This window comes from Podarcis vaucheri, assembly GCF_965113315.1.
Source record: "Podarcis vaucheri genome assembly, chromosome: 10".
Taxonomy (NCBI): Eukaryota; Metazoa; Chordata; class Lepidosauria; order Squamata; family Lacertidae; genus Podarcis; species Podarcis vaucheri.
In genome coordinates, this window is record NC_138748.1 from 42,108,096 (window position 1) to 42,122,053 (window position 13,958).

General features: G+C 40.7%; 1 protein-coding gene and 1 long non-coding RNA gene across 10 annotated transcripts in view; one reads left to right on the top strand and one right to left on the bottom strand.

The window, feature by feature from the left end:
* The window catches only part of GRIN2B (glutamate ionotropic receptor NMDA type subunit 2B), a 285,857-nt gene that overhangs the window by 174,376 nt on the left and 97,523 nt on the right, over positions 1 to 13,958 (bottom strand). The gene's annotated exons all lie outside the window — the stretch shown is intronic.
* Positions 1 to 13,958, top strand: part of LOC309541855 — a 55,533-nt gene that overhangs the window by 9,915 nt on the left and 31,660 nt on the right. For both annotated transcript variants that reach the window (XR_014223972.1, XR_014223973.1), the window contains exon 2: positions 7,280 to 7,369. This is a non-coding gene — a long non-coding RNA (uncharacterized lncRNA). The remainder of the gene's footprint in view (positions 1 to 7,279; positions 7,370 to 13,958) is intronic.

Consider the following 13,958-nt stretch of genomic DNA (forward strand, 5'->3'; position numbering starts at 1 on the left):
TCTCAACTTCACTAGTTAGCCTTCAGTACTATGTATGGGGTACATCAGCAAATGCAGAATCAGAGGAGTGGTTCAGTGAAGTTCTGTGTACTCAATTTGTGGTCTTGGCATGCCATTTCTCTCCATTTATCTCCTTGTCTGGCAATCTGTTTCCAATAGTGACCAGCCCAAGGCCTGAGGGTGTTTACACAGGGCAGGAGGGCAGGAGCACCCCTCTGTTTTTCACTCAGCTATTGTGCAGAAAACAATATCTGTCTTCCACTGGCAGAGCTGCTCTAGAGCAAGCAAAACAAACTTTAGTTGTGTGGACCAGAAGGATGGGAAGGGTGGATGGAACATTTAGCATTCCAATTTTTGGGAGTCGCCAACTACCCCTAGTCCACTGATCTATTTACCAGATACTATGTGAAAAAGAATACCTTTGGTCTCACAGAAAATAAACGGTCCAGGTTGCAGTTCTGAATTCTCCTTTTTTTTTCTAAATAAGCCCCTGGTTCTTGCAGTGCTCTGATCACAAGGGGGCTGGTTCATCACTTCCACAAGTTCAATACAGGACAAGTAAATTTAAATTACATAGTGTGAAATTTGGCACAGCTGCCTGTTTTGGCACAAGATTCATGGGAATTAATGCAGACTCATAAAATATTGTCCTTTTCAAGGGGTGAGAGGGAAAAATGGTAACATTCTCAGCTATAGCATCATTTTTTTAAAAAAAGAAAATAGTAAAGGAGAGGGATAAGACAAGAGGAAAGCTCATGTAGAAAAAAGCAGCAGGAACATGTCCTAATTTGGAACGACAGCCTCATTGCCATGGCAACTCTGAATCACCCCACAGCATAAAGAACTGGCTATTTGTGGTGTTAAATGGTTGAACTTCTAGAAGAGGGGGGAAATGGGATTATGCAGTGAAAGATTATAGTACCAACTGGTTTCTTTCTTGCAGATTTTCTAGTCCATTTTATCATGGGAAATGTTTATGTCCAGGAATCCATGTTACACACATTTTCTATCACTCAAAGGGCAAGCTATTCTGGCTTGTCTGTCCCTGGGCAGTACGCTGAAATCAAAGAGGACTGAATGAAGTGTTAGAAGAAGTAAACACCCAGTTTCTCTTACACAATTCTCAGCAAGTGAATTCAAGGAGACCATAGAGTGGACAGATATTGAGAACCAGCAACATTCATCACTGATCAGCAAAACATTGCCAATAACCATGTAAAGAATCAGTAGAAATAATACAGTGGATGTGTAAGTTATAGAACTGGATTCAAAAATATAAATACCACCTATCTCAATGATAACAACAGTCAGAGACTTGCCTCTAAAAAGGATCTGTACAAAATGCAAACAGGCAAGAAAACATAAAGGAAATGTCTTATACTGGTCACATTTAGATAACTCTTCAAACCACAGATGGAGAACCTGTGGACCTCCAGATATTGTTAGATTAAGGTATACGGACTCATTGTTAAAACCGTGCTTATGGAAGACAATCTTACTCGGCTACGAGTGATCGCCAAAGAAGAAGAAGATTGTTAGATTCAACTCCCATCACATTTCACCATTGGACATGCTGACTGGGTCTCATGGGACTTGCAGTGCAATATCCTCCTGCATTATAGCTTGGAGGATAGAGAGCAGTTGAGAGGGAAAAGATTAGAAGCTTCTGCTTATACTTAAGGTAAACCATAGATTGCCATTTTGCCCAAATTATAATTTGCCCTAAAACTATAATTGAAACATGATGTGGGCTCCTGATTTGTGACCAAGCTACAGTTTGCATTTGGAAAGAAATCGTGATGGTGATTTCCTGTGAATTAGATGCAGAAGATTCTAATATCCTCCACTATCATGTGGAAGAAGACAAAAGGCACAAGGGGATGCAAGAGCCTCTGGTTTGATTTTGAAACAAGCTATAGTTTTGGGTTATGTCTAAATGGGGCCATTGAGCAAATATTAGGTTCCTTTAGCCAAGTACTGTACCTAGGACTTTCCAAAATCTAACAGAATGTCCCAACTATTCTACAGTGGTACCTTGGGTTACAGATGCTTCAGGTTACAGGCTCTGCTAACCCAGAAATAGTACCTCGGGTTAAGAACTTTGCTTCAGGATGAGAACAGAAATCGTGCGGCGGCAGCGGGAGGCCCCATTAGCTAAAGTGGTACCTCGGGTTAAGTACTTAATTCATTCTGGAGGTCCGTTCTTAACCTGAAACTGTTCTTAACCTGAAGTACCACTTTAGCTAATGGGGCCTGCTGCTGCTGCCGCACTGCCGGAGCACGATTTCTGTTCTCATCCTGAAGCAAAGTTCTTAACCCGAGGTACTATTTCTGGGTTAGCAGGGTCTGTAACCTGAAGCGTATGTAACCTGAGGTACCACTGTACTGCAATTCTTTTAACTAAAGAGGTCTGGGCTTGAAACTGGGACCATCTACATGCAATGTGTCTTCTCCAACAGTGAGTTAGTCCTTCAGAACTACACTAATAGGATACTTCATTTTTCACTTTGAGCTTCTGATGGATCCTGTCTGCATAGAACCATACAGATGTCAGCTCTGAGTATTTTAGCTGGCTCCTACTAATAGTCCTGATTTTCACAAATATCTCTAGCCCATTTTAAATCTGATTATATTACTGGCTATTAGCTCAATCATTGTTCCATTGGTGAGCTGTGCACAGAACGAAACCACCCCCTTTCTTGTTTTAGATCTGATGTGCATTAATTTCAGTAGGATCTCTCTGGTTCTTATATTAACCAGAATAAGCAGCTCTTCTACTGTCATTGTTATTCAAAACCACACAGAAATGCTTTTATTTTATTTCCTCTTTCCTGCCTGTTTTCTGTTTTCTGTCACACTGAGAGCCAGTGTGGTGTAGTGGTTAAGAGTGGTAGTCTCGTAATCTGGGGAACCGGGTTCACGTCTCCGCTCCTCCACATGCAGCTGCTGGGTGACCTTGGGCCAGTCACACTTCTTTGAAGTCTCTCAGCCCCACTCACCTCACAGAGTGTTTGTTGTGGGGGAGGAAGGGAAAGGAGAATGGTAGCCGCTTTGAGACTCCTTAAAGGGAGTGAAAGGCGGGATATCAAATCTAAACTCTTCTTCTTCTTCTTCTAAGGCATCCTCTCCCTGTATGGAAGTCTTACATACCCATGGTTATTACAGTTTCTTTTTCTGAACCTTTTTCCAGTTTCCTACTGTATTTGTTTTGAGATGAGGTAGCTAGAGCTGTTTATAGTACTCCAACAGTGAACAGAATGTCACCGATCTCCAGCATCAGAAATTATTTCAGTGACACAACAGACAACTGTGTCAGTGCTAGAAGCAAGCAGAGTGGGTGCTGAAATCAATCATCTGGTCCAAGTGGGAGCAAGGGAAAGGGAGAGAGGAGGGGAGGAAGGACTGTTCGCTAAAACTCACACAATGCATATTTTATTGCTCTGAGAGCAAGATTCGTCCCTCTGGTCATTAATTAATTATTCAAATATTGCCTTAAAAACTCTGTTTGCTTTAGCCCATGAATGACACTAAACATTACTCTTACTTTCTCTGCCCCATGATGCTTCCTCTATCCCCCTCACCAACTTTCACTCTGAACCTCCCTGGGGCTGCGACTGCAAGACTTGCTGCTGCAAGCTTTATTAAATGATGCCAGGGGAGACTGAAGTGTGGAACAAATAAAACTTTACTTAACACAGTAAAACACTACAGCTGATCCTAAAATGGCTGCTTTCCTAGGTTTCGCTTCCCTGCTCCTCTTCTTGCATTATTACTTCCCTACATGCAGAACTATCTGCTTCCTACTACATCTCCCTCTATGTGTGCACATTGATTTTGTGTGTGAGAGAGACAGACACACAATCACAAAAATTGTATCTGGTACACCTTATTCCAGCACTCTATGTGTCAGCCCTGGTCCACCTGCTTGAGGTGGTAGACGAACCAAAATGTCTAGCTGGGTTCCACCATAACCAACAACCATTCCATGAACACTGAGCTGGACAAGTGTATTGGCAAGGCAGCTAAGGCAATGGCTGTAGGTGCACTCTTCTACTGTCTCCTGTGATAGACGGGTGCCAACAACAACAATGAAGCAGCCACAGGTATCTCAGTGACCAAAACCTTTCCTGGACTCACACAAGCACTTGTGCTACAAACAGTTTCATTTGCTCACCTATGCCCTTGATAGAGCACCAGCAACTGTTACCTGTCTGCCTGTACTTGATATTTATTTCATGTTTGTAACCATCCTTGGATTCCTTGGAGTATATAATGCAAACATTTTAAAAAAAATTGGCTCCTGTGGATTATGGTTTGTTTCCTCCATCACTGATTTTACAGAGATGAATAAATGGAATTATGTATGGCCCAACATGGTTACCAATATTTATTTTCCTATTTGAGGACAGATTATTTGTTGTTGTTTTTTGCCTGTGCAATAGGTGAGCCTTTCTGCCACAACAATACAGCACCTAATCTTGCAGGGAAATGGTTCACAGATTCAGTTCCATTCAGCTGCTTTTGTTAGCTACTCTTTAAGTGCCTGGAAACAATTTCATGGATTTACATCCAGTAAAACTCAGTAATCTTATAAACCTTATATCTGTCAAAAGTTGCACTGAATGTACAGAACCTAGAACTTCTGTCATTCATCCAAATTTGCAAAAAAATCCACTACTGGTATCAATAACTATAAATAGTTCTTTTCCTGCTAACTTACAGGTGATTTCTTCAGTGAAATGACAAATGAATATATTTCTTGTTCATACTTTTTTATATCCAAACATATGCTCATCTGACCTTGCATATGCATGTCCATAATTGTACAACTACTGAACTGACCTACTCTCTAGATTCGTCTTGATTATAAACCTTCAGTTTTTCTATGTGATTCATTTCCTTTTGAATTTGCTCCTTTAGTCAGGACTACCTGGTGTGATGGGGCAGGACCACCTACCCAACACCAGCATCCACTGCAGCGTATCATGACAGGGTAGGTGGAGCTGTGCAAGAGCACCAGCAGAAGGAGGAAATTGGCTCTGCCCTTGTGCCTGCACAGACCTCCCTATCCAGGTGAACTGCAGCAATGCTGTGTGAAGATGGTAGCTTAGCCATCACACCAACTGCTCCTAGTGCCACCGGACTCTTTATCCCTCAATGCCCTGAAATCTTACACATTCAACTACCTTAAAAGAGTATAAAATAGACATTAATGGCGGTTAGTACATATATTAGGCTCTACTCAAAAACTAAAGTTTTAAGAAAACGAAACTTTTATGATGTGAGTATATTTTTGAAATGTGAAGTGTGTATCTCTATAATAAACTTGTGTTATTAGAAAGCAGCTTTAAAAATATATAACATGATATCAGAAAACAGTTTGCTCTTTTTGAGAATTCCAATACAAGTTGATGTATGTGGGCATTCAGAATATCTTAAGGAAAGATATGGGTGTTGGTTGACCTAATGCATTACAGGTGGTTGTTGTTGTTTTAGATTTTGAAGCAATTTTGTCCTTGAGGCTACTCTATTCTTTGCAACATATGAATACTGTAGTAGTAGTAGTAGAAGCAGCAGCAGCATAAAGCTTAAAATAAACTGAGCACTTCACAGAACTGAGCACTTCACATCCCTGCTCAGAGGCTTGCGGACAAAAATGAGAAAGGTACAAGAGGGCAAGGGAACAGAAAGGGAGCTAAGGATGTACAAATGGGTAATTTATAAAGCACTTCAAGCTGATAAACCTTTTAATTTTTTTATTTTATAATGATAAATCGGGGGGAGTATTGGGGGGAAACAAGATAAAAGATTATATTTTAAGGAATTTTTAGATAGGCAACAATGGAAAGAGAATCAGTCATGGGAAGAAGTAAAAGAGGCAACAAGAAAAGAGAGGGAGAGATTAAAGCAAGCAAATCTCTGTAAATTTAATGTGAATCATTTGTAGAAGTCTCAGATCTTAAATTGTCCTGGCAAAGAATTAATAATAATAATAATAATAATAATAATAATAATAATAATAATAATAATACAGTATAGAGCTCTGGATATAAGAATCAGCATTGCAATGCATGGGTTTATTGTGAACAAAAATAAAACAAGGAAGTTTGAAGAAAAGACTGAACATAATCCTACGTATAGTTGCTATCCTGAAATGATGAAAATGCTTGCCATGTTAAGAACTGAAGGAACAACATGTTCTAGGAAAACAATAGAGTATCCTATTGTGCACATGTTTAGTTACAGACGGAAGGATGAGATCTACTCATTGAACTATCTTGAGTAGATTTGTTTCAGAAGTTACTTTTAATTTTAGAAAAACCATCCTTCTGCACTCAGTGTATTTTTCAAATTACAGAAACTGCATATCCAAGATGACAGTGATTAGTGGTGCTGCCTGAGAAATGCAGCTGAACAACATCTTCACAGCCTTGCCCTTTGCTGCATATGGCCCCTTCAACATTGGTTATTAGCAATAATTTAAGATATATCTCTCCCGCTAGCATGAACTAGAGGAACAGAAAAGAGAGAATAACTAACTAAAGCTCATGCTACTGCTAGTTAATAAAATGCCAATGTATTATTCAAGAGCGTGTCTATATTTTATAGCTGCTGCACAGAGGGAGCCGCCAGCTTGCTTCTGGCATTTTGGTAGCATAAGACACATTGCAACAGCTTCTTCCCACCCTCTGAGCATTGCAGACATACATCCGGGCAAACAGACATGGATGCAGGCAAATATACTGTTGTCATACGAATTTGGGGGGCAGAGAGAAGATAGAAAATGGCTACAATACATTAGCACTGTTCCCAAATGGTCTCAGATCCTCACACCTATTCTACTGTACTTGCTGCAATCTTAATTTCTTGATGATTTTTCCCTACAGTTGGAAGCTTCTAGCCAGAACTGCAATTTACTATATATCAGATTGGAAGAGATACCACAGAACATGATTGTCCACAAAGATACAAATAGTTAGGAAATTCAGTCTGTTGTTGCTCACTAGCCAATGTATCCAAAGTTGTGTTTAGTGGTATACAAACAAGTATGGCTTCTGTCTCAAAGCTTCCTACACTTTTCCTCTTCAATACTGAATGTGGTTCATTTCCTTATTAATATCAATCATCAAAACAGAAATCATTTTGGGTGGTAAGCCAGGGACAATACCACCATCTCAGTTTCCGTCCTCTGTCTTACCCTATAATCATTTCTTCCTCTTTAGTTTGCAATTTAGTACTTTACCCAGCTACAAGTAAGACTACTGCCTCCTCTTGGCAGGGAAAGAGAAATAAATTTCCATTCTTCAACGAAGCACTGGGAGAGTGCTGTGGCATCTCTGAGGCACCATCATGTTGCTAAGATACTAAGGTGAGCAGATACCAAAGTTCCCAGACTAAGCCCAAACATCACCGCTGCTCAACCAGTAAAAAATGTATTGTACATTATTTTAGAAATAACCAGGAACAAAGAAAATGTTAAAGGAATTAACAATAGAAAGCCATCCTTGAGGTTTGAAGTTATCTAATTGACCTAGATCTCAGAATTGAGATTTATCGTTCAGAAACTATTCCAGGAAAGCTACATCCACTGCACATCTCAAAGAACAACAGCAATCTACAGGTAAGAAAAAAAGACCCTTCCTCACACAGTACTGTGAAGGCAGTAGTCACATATAGCAGATGACAAGCCAGTGCTATCCCTAGAGTCATTTCTTTCCTTTAGCCAGGTATGGGGAGTCTGTGGTGCTCCAGGTGTTCTTGGATTACATCCCTGACAATTAGCCATGCAGATTCCCTACCCCTCCCTTAAACCCCATGGTCCATACAGAAGACACAGAATGACAAAGCCCCAAACTCTGAAACCTTATAGGCAAAACTGACTAACCAGTACAGCACTTGGTTCCTTTAACAGTAGAATAGCAATGGGCTCTAGAGCAGATTGCAATAGGTAGACATTCTTCAAGTTTGGGAATAGGAGCCAGTGGACACAATATGGGTTCATAACAGCTTCACTGATCAAGAATTATTAAATGTGGACATACTGTACGTGAAAAACAATTAGTCCTCTCTCTCTCTCTCTCTCTCTCACACACACACACACACACACACACACACAGGTTGTTAGGACAGCACCTAAGATAGACACTTTGCCACCTCATTGTTGCTGAGACAGAACAACATGCACACAGAGATCCAACTGCTTAAACTGCATTAAACTGACAAAGTACTGTATTGAGAGCAGAAAAAACCCTATAAAATAACCTGTGTCCAGGAAAGAATGACAAAATAACCTATGACATGTTCTCATGAAATTGCTTAGAGACAAAATTCTTCAGTAAAATCATGCTAACTTGCAATTCCTTTAAGTTCACCTAAGGAAAGGATGGCTCAAAGGTCTGTTAGAAACCACGTTCCATACTATCGTCTCTAGACAAATATAATCACTGTTATCTCCACTTCTGCATTTTTTATACAGACCTTGTATAGTGCAGGATATTGATACTAACAAAAAGTGTTAAGCAACATTTAAAATTGGAAGAGAAACAACAGGAAAACAAACATTTAGAAAAGCAGGTACTGACATAATGAAACTGAGAAGCTTTTTAGATGGACTATGAAAATCACCATTTTGAATATTTAGTACTCCGCTATTTTCAGTTGTTTTACATGAATACTGCAGCTTTTATGTTTAATGTGGGATAATTCATTGTGTGTCTATGTTTGTAGTGTTTAAATTCTGTTGCTTTTGTCCCTCTATTGTATGGCAGTTTGAATATGATTAGTCCTACAAAAATGTTATAGAAACGTTAATAACAATAACAATGATATAAAAACAAGTTTTTAAACATGGCAGGATCCTATAGGATAAGGCCTGCAGGCAGTAGTTGGAAGGGTGAGAAGCTAGTATTTTATCTATGTCAGGCTGAAGTCAGGATCCAGAACAACTGAGAGGCCAGAATTGGGTGTGTAATAAGGTCAGATCTGGAACAACAAACACAGATCAGAGGCCAGAGGCAGGCATGTTACCAAGGTTGGACAAATGGCAAAATTCTAAATGAATGAATGAAGTATAGGAGGAGCAATATATAGGCACATACGTCCATATGGCTACTCTTTGACAAATTAGACTGAGGACGAAATCTGAGTTAGTTGTTTATATAAGATAAGGCATCCACTGGTTCCTCAGTTCACCTGGTGTAGCTGGACAGATGAGCTGCAGTACCCTTCTCTGCCCATTATTTGGTTCATTTGGAATGAAAACTGTCATGGTAGCAACAGGAAGTAGGGGGCTTGTCCCATGTCAGAAAACAGCAGAGCAATAGATTTAGATAAAATGCAACCAGCTATCTTGTGAAGTGGTGAGATCTTTGTCCTTGGATAGACACTACTTAGGGATATTTAGAAACACAGCATCCTGTCTTGGGGCAGGAATTTGGACTACATCATCTGTAGAGTGTCAACTCTGATTTGGTCATAATCATTCTGAGAAACAGCAAAGGCTAGCAAAAGGGTTATAATGTTAAGTTCCAGTCGCATCTTGGGGAACAATACAAAACTAGACATATATATATATGTGTGTGTGTGTGTGTGTGTGTGTGTGTGTGTGTGTGTGTGTGTGTGTATTATGCTTGCTTATATCCAGAGAGAAGAAATGCCATGGTGTATCTGCAGCAGTACAACAGTACAACTGGATGCCTTCATCTGCCCTAGCTGCAACAAAACATCTCCCATATTGGTCTCTGTGGTGCTGTAACTCTTCAATGGTTTGACTTCACCCCCAATGGTGCACTCTTCCATTGTATCTCAGGACAGACAGATGCCAGCAATATCCAGATAAAGGAATGCATTTCCAGGCTACTGGAGTATGCACTCTCCAAAAGGCAAATCCTTCCCACCAAAGAAGCCCTTTATTGCAGCAGCGTAGTGTGGGTTGCCAGAGCCAAGAGCAGGCAAGTGTTGCACCCTCTTGGTGAACGGGGCAGCTGGGGTGGGGATGCGCACCAGGAGGGCATGCACGGAGGGTGAACAGAGCCAGAGCCGTCTTCCCCACTGGTGTTAGTGGTTCGTTGCGCCAGGGCGCCGGCCTCTCAGGGGCGCCCTAGCGAGTGGGGGAGCTATACGACTTTGCCGGCAGCCTCCCCTTTACCTGCACGCCCGCCAGCTGTGCCCCACCAACTATATGGCTGGCTGGCAGGTGTGCAGCTTCCTTCCCAAGCCTCCATAGGAGGAGAGCGATCCCCACAGAGGCTTAGGAGGGAAGCTGCTTCTCTCCCAAGCCTCTGCATCTGCTAAAGACGGCCCTGCTCCTGATCGTTGTCCTGCTTCCTGGCGAAAGGTGGTGCGCAGCATTCCCAGGCTGCCTTCTCAGGTGCCCCGACACCGGAGAGCATGTCTGCCAGCACGTTTTCCTGCTTGATTGCCACCACCACGTCAGGGATCGGGGCAGTGGGGGACGCAGAGGACATTTTCCACCGCCCCCTCCCTTGTTTTGGAGTTGCCACGGGGGCGCAGGAGGGATCTTTGCACCACGGCGCCAGATATGCTTAAGACGGCCTGAACAGAGCGCACCTCCAACAGGCTCCTTGCCTGCTGCCCTCCATCCACCTGCCCACTAGACCAATGTGCCTGCCTGTGCACCTGGGGCCACAGCCCTGCTCCCCCCCCCCATGCTGCGTCTCTGATTTACTGTCAAACAAAAGGGAAACTAGAGGTGCCAATGTAATGGCAGATAAATTCTCCCCCTTACCTTCAAACCCTTTTTGGTGAGTAATGGTTATCTTATAGAGAGTGACTCTACAACAGCCACTCTTCTCCAACCTCTGAAATCAAAAGAATGGCCGCTGTCTATAGGAACCTAAGCTGCCATAAATATCTGATTAATCATTCCAGTGTCGTCAACATAATCACTGTAAGACACTCCTTCATATTAGAAAAGCCATTTCTGATAAATTAGCGCAGGTGAGGTGGGGTATCAGTTGTTCCTTTCTCCCTTCCCCACATTCCCCCCTTTTCCTCCACTTAATCCCTTCTGCAATGACACTCTGCAGCAAGCAGATTGCCACCCAGGTTGAGCCTGTGATGCAAAGAACTGTGTTAACTGAGTAATTAAATCATTTCCGTAATTACTCTATAAGCTTATAAATAATTTAGACCTGCACATTCACAAAGGGAAGGGAATACAAAGAGGCAAATGCAAAGAGAAGAGCCAGAAAGAAAGAAATGTTAGCATTTATACAGCACTTCACATTTTCAAAGCACTATGCAAACAGTAATTAAGGTAGTAAAAAGGAGAGGATGGCAGGCAGAACAGGGAGAGGCAGGGTGTGAGGAAGAGAAAAACCTTGTGCCACTTGTTTGTGTGAACCAGACTTCAGATTTACAGCTACAGGAGCTGATCTATTCAGGTCCAGGGCAGATTCAACTGATCTGTTTTTAAGATCTTTAATTTTCAGTTTAGATTAATTTATAATGCAACCCTATTCATGTCTACGCATAAGTAAGTTCCATTAAGTTCAATGAGGAGTATTCCCAGGAAAGTATATATAGGATTGCATCCTTATTCAATCAACTTTATGAACATATTTTCCAGGCCTTTCAAATGATTTGATATATACCTAGGCACCCAGCGCCATTACTGGTATGTTTAGATACTTGACTGAATATATTTTCATTTAAGGCAGTTTTCCCTGGGGTGTAACCCAGTTATTTATGGAATACCAATTGTATTACCTGCATAGATTGTTTTACTATTTTTATAATTTGTAAATACGGTTTTTTGTTTTTTGAGTTTATAGAAATTGTTTTACTATTTTTAGGTCTTGTGTTTTATTCTGTTTTTGTCTTCTGCACCACCTCAACGACTTTTTAAGTAGTCTATCAATTTGTTAGATAAATAAATAATAATAATAAATATATTATAGGCCAAGCTGTTTTCAGAAGTCCCTAGGCTTCAACATGTGTATAGTCGCAAGATGGAAATAGCACAAGTGTGTTCAAACCAAGTTAATAGAAAAATATAAACTAGTTTGAGAAAGTATGAGAAGAGAGTAGTGCGAATTCAAAAGGAAGAAGTTCAAGAAAAATCACTGGTTCAGTTTCCATGGCTGTCAGCCTATTCTGGAGCCTTGAAAGTAATAACTCATCCTGAGGTACAAGCTATGACCTACAGAGCATTAGATGTGCATTCGTTACCAAGGCATCTGTAACGATATTGCTGAATACATGGTAAACCATGAACTGTTACATATTTGGGCCAAGGTGCAAGGGATAGATTTGTAAGTCAGATTGCATAAGCTTGCCTCATATCTTGAAGTGCATAGGTCAAATCTTGCTGCTGACAATATAAAGAAAGCTTACACATGATTGTCAGTATTTATTATATGGTGCCCTTTTAGAAACTAGAAATGTTCTTCCCGTCACATCTTTTGTTTCTCTCTCTCTCTCCCTCTCTCTCTCTCTGTTGTTGTAGATAGAAATAAACTTATGTGCACACCTGAGGTATTCAACTGTGCATTGCTAAAGTTGATGCAGTGGCATTCAGCAAGGCATTTGTGGAACTAGAGAGATTCCTGAGACAATGATTTCCAGAACTGGGCACTACACTCTGGACACAATGACTCTCTTAAGTTTATATCTTCTTTACTCCTTGTCATCCCATCCTGCATTCATCTTGCTTCCCCAACCCATCCAACTCTTTCTGGAGCTTCAGATGATAATTTGCATATGAAACCTTGAGAAAGATGGCTTGGAGCACATCAGAGCACAGAAAGGAAAAGAATCATGTCTCCCTTTCTTTTGTAAATTGCCTCACAGGTTTTACATTTAATGAAACTTTCCCCCTTTGATCATACCAGATTCTCTTTACAACTTGCCCTTTCCACATATATTTCTGCATCTAGTAGTTTGCTCACCTTGCAGTTTCCTCTTATCTACCTCTCACCCACCCTGGTTGTGGCTCAGTTGGTCTCTGCAATGCAGTTTCTCATGCACTGTCCATTCCTATTTTGAAACAGCTTTATGTTCCAACAGAATGTATTTTTGTCTGCGGGATTGCACTGTTCACCATGAGGAAACACATTTCACTAACTGGTCTAAATAATTGTTTTGTTTTTGTTCAATTTTGTTTCTCTTATTGGCAATATTTTGCAGAATACATTGACCATTTTAACACATATTTTTTAAATACATATATATATTTCCATCAGTGACTTTTCATTCAAACAACAGTACACTGATCTAGTTTATCTGATCTCACCTCCTAGAAATACAGGAACCCTACAACTATCAGTCTTTTAAGCGGTCAATATCAGCTGCTTCCTACGGGAAAATACAAGGAGCCACAGAGCAGTTAGTGAAATCATCTGTCACCTGCTGTTCAGAATAACAGGAAATCCAACAAAACAGCCTTAATAGAAGAGAAAGGACTTTCTAAGTAGATAAAATGTTATGCTAAAGAATAGGCTTCTTTGTAATGTTAAGGCTGAACTGCTTTTATGACCTATACATGAGACTACCCAGAAGATAGTTCAGAAACTGTAACTGGGACAGATGGTAGAAGTTCAATAATTTCCAGGGTGGTGGTTTTGTTTTGCAAGTTCTTAGTAGTTTGGGTCTACCATACCAAAAACGTATTGTTGTGCCCTACTTCCTCTCCTGCATTTTAAAGTATAACTGACCTGGAGGGCTACACTGCATGGTGACAAACCAGTTGCCTCTGTGCCTGGTTTGGATGTTCATGTAGTGAAATAGTTATCCAAATAACACCCACACAAACACATATTACTGGCCGGATTGTGATAAGAAGCTTGTGGAAAGTCATCCTACATGTCCATGGCTCACAGTAAACTACTTAGATGACTAGTTCAATCCCAGCAGATGAAAAATATCACAATACACTTGTTTAATAGTGAGAATTTTCCCCCTTAAATATTCTATTTCTTCCTCAGTAGTCTTTTTGG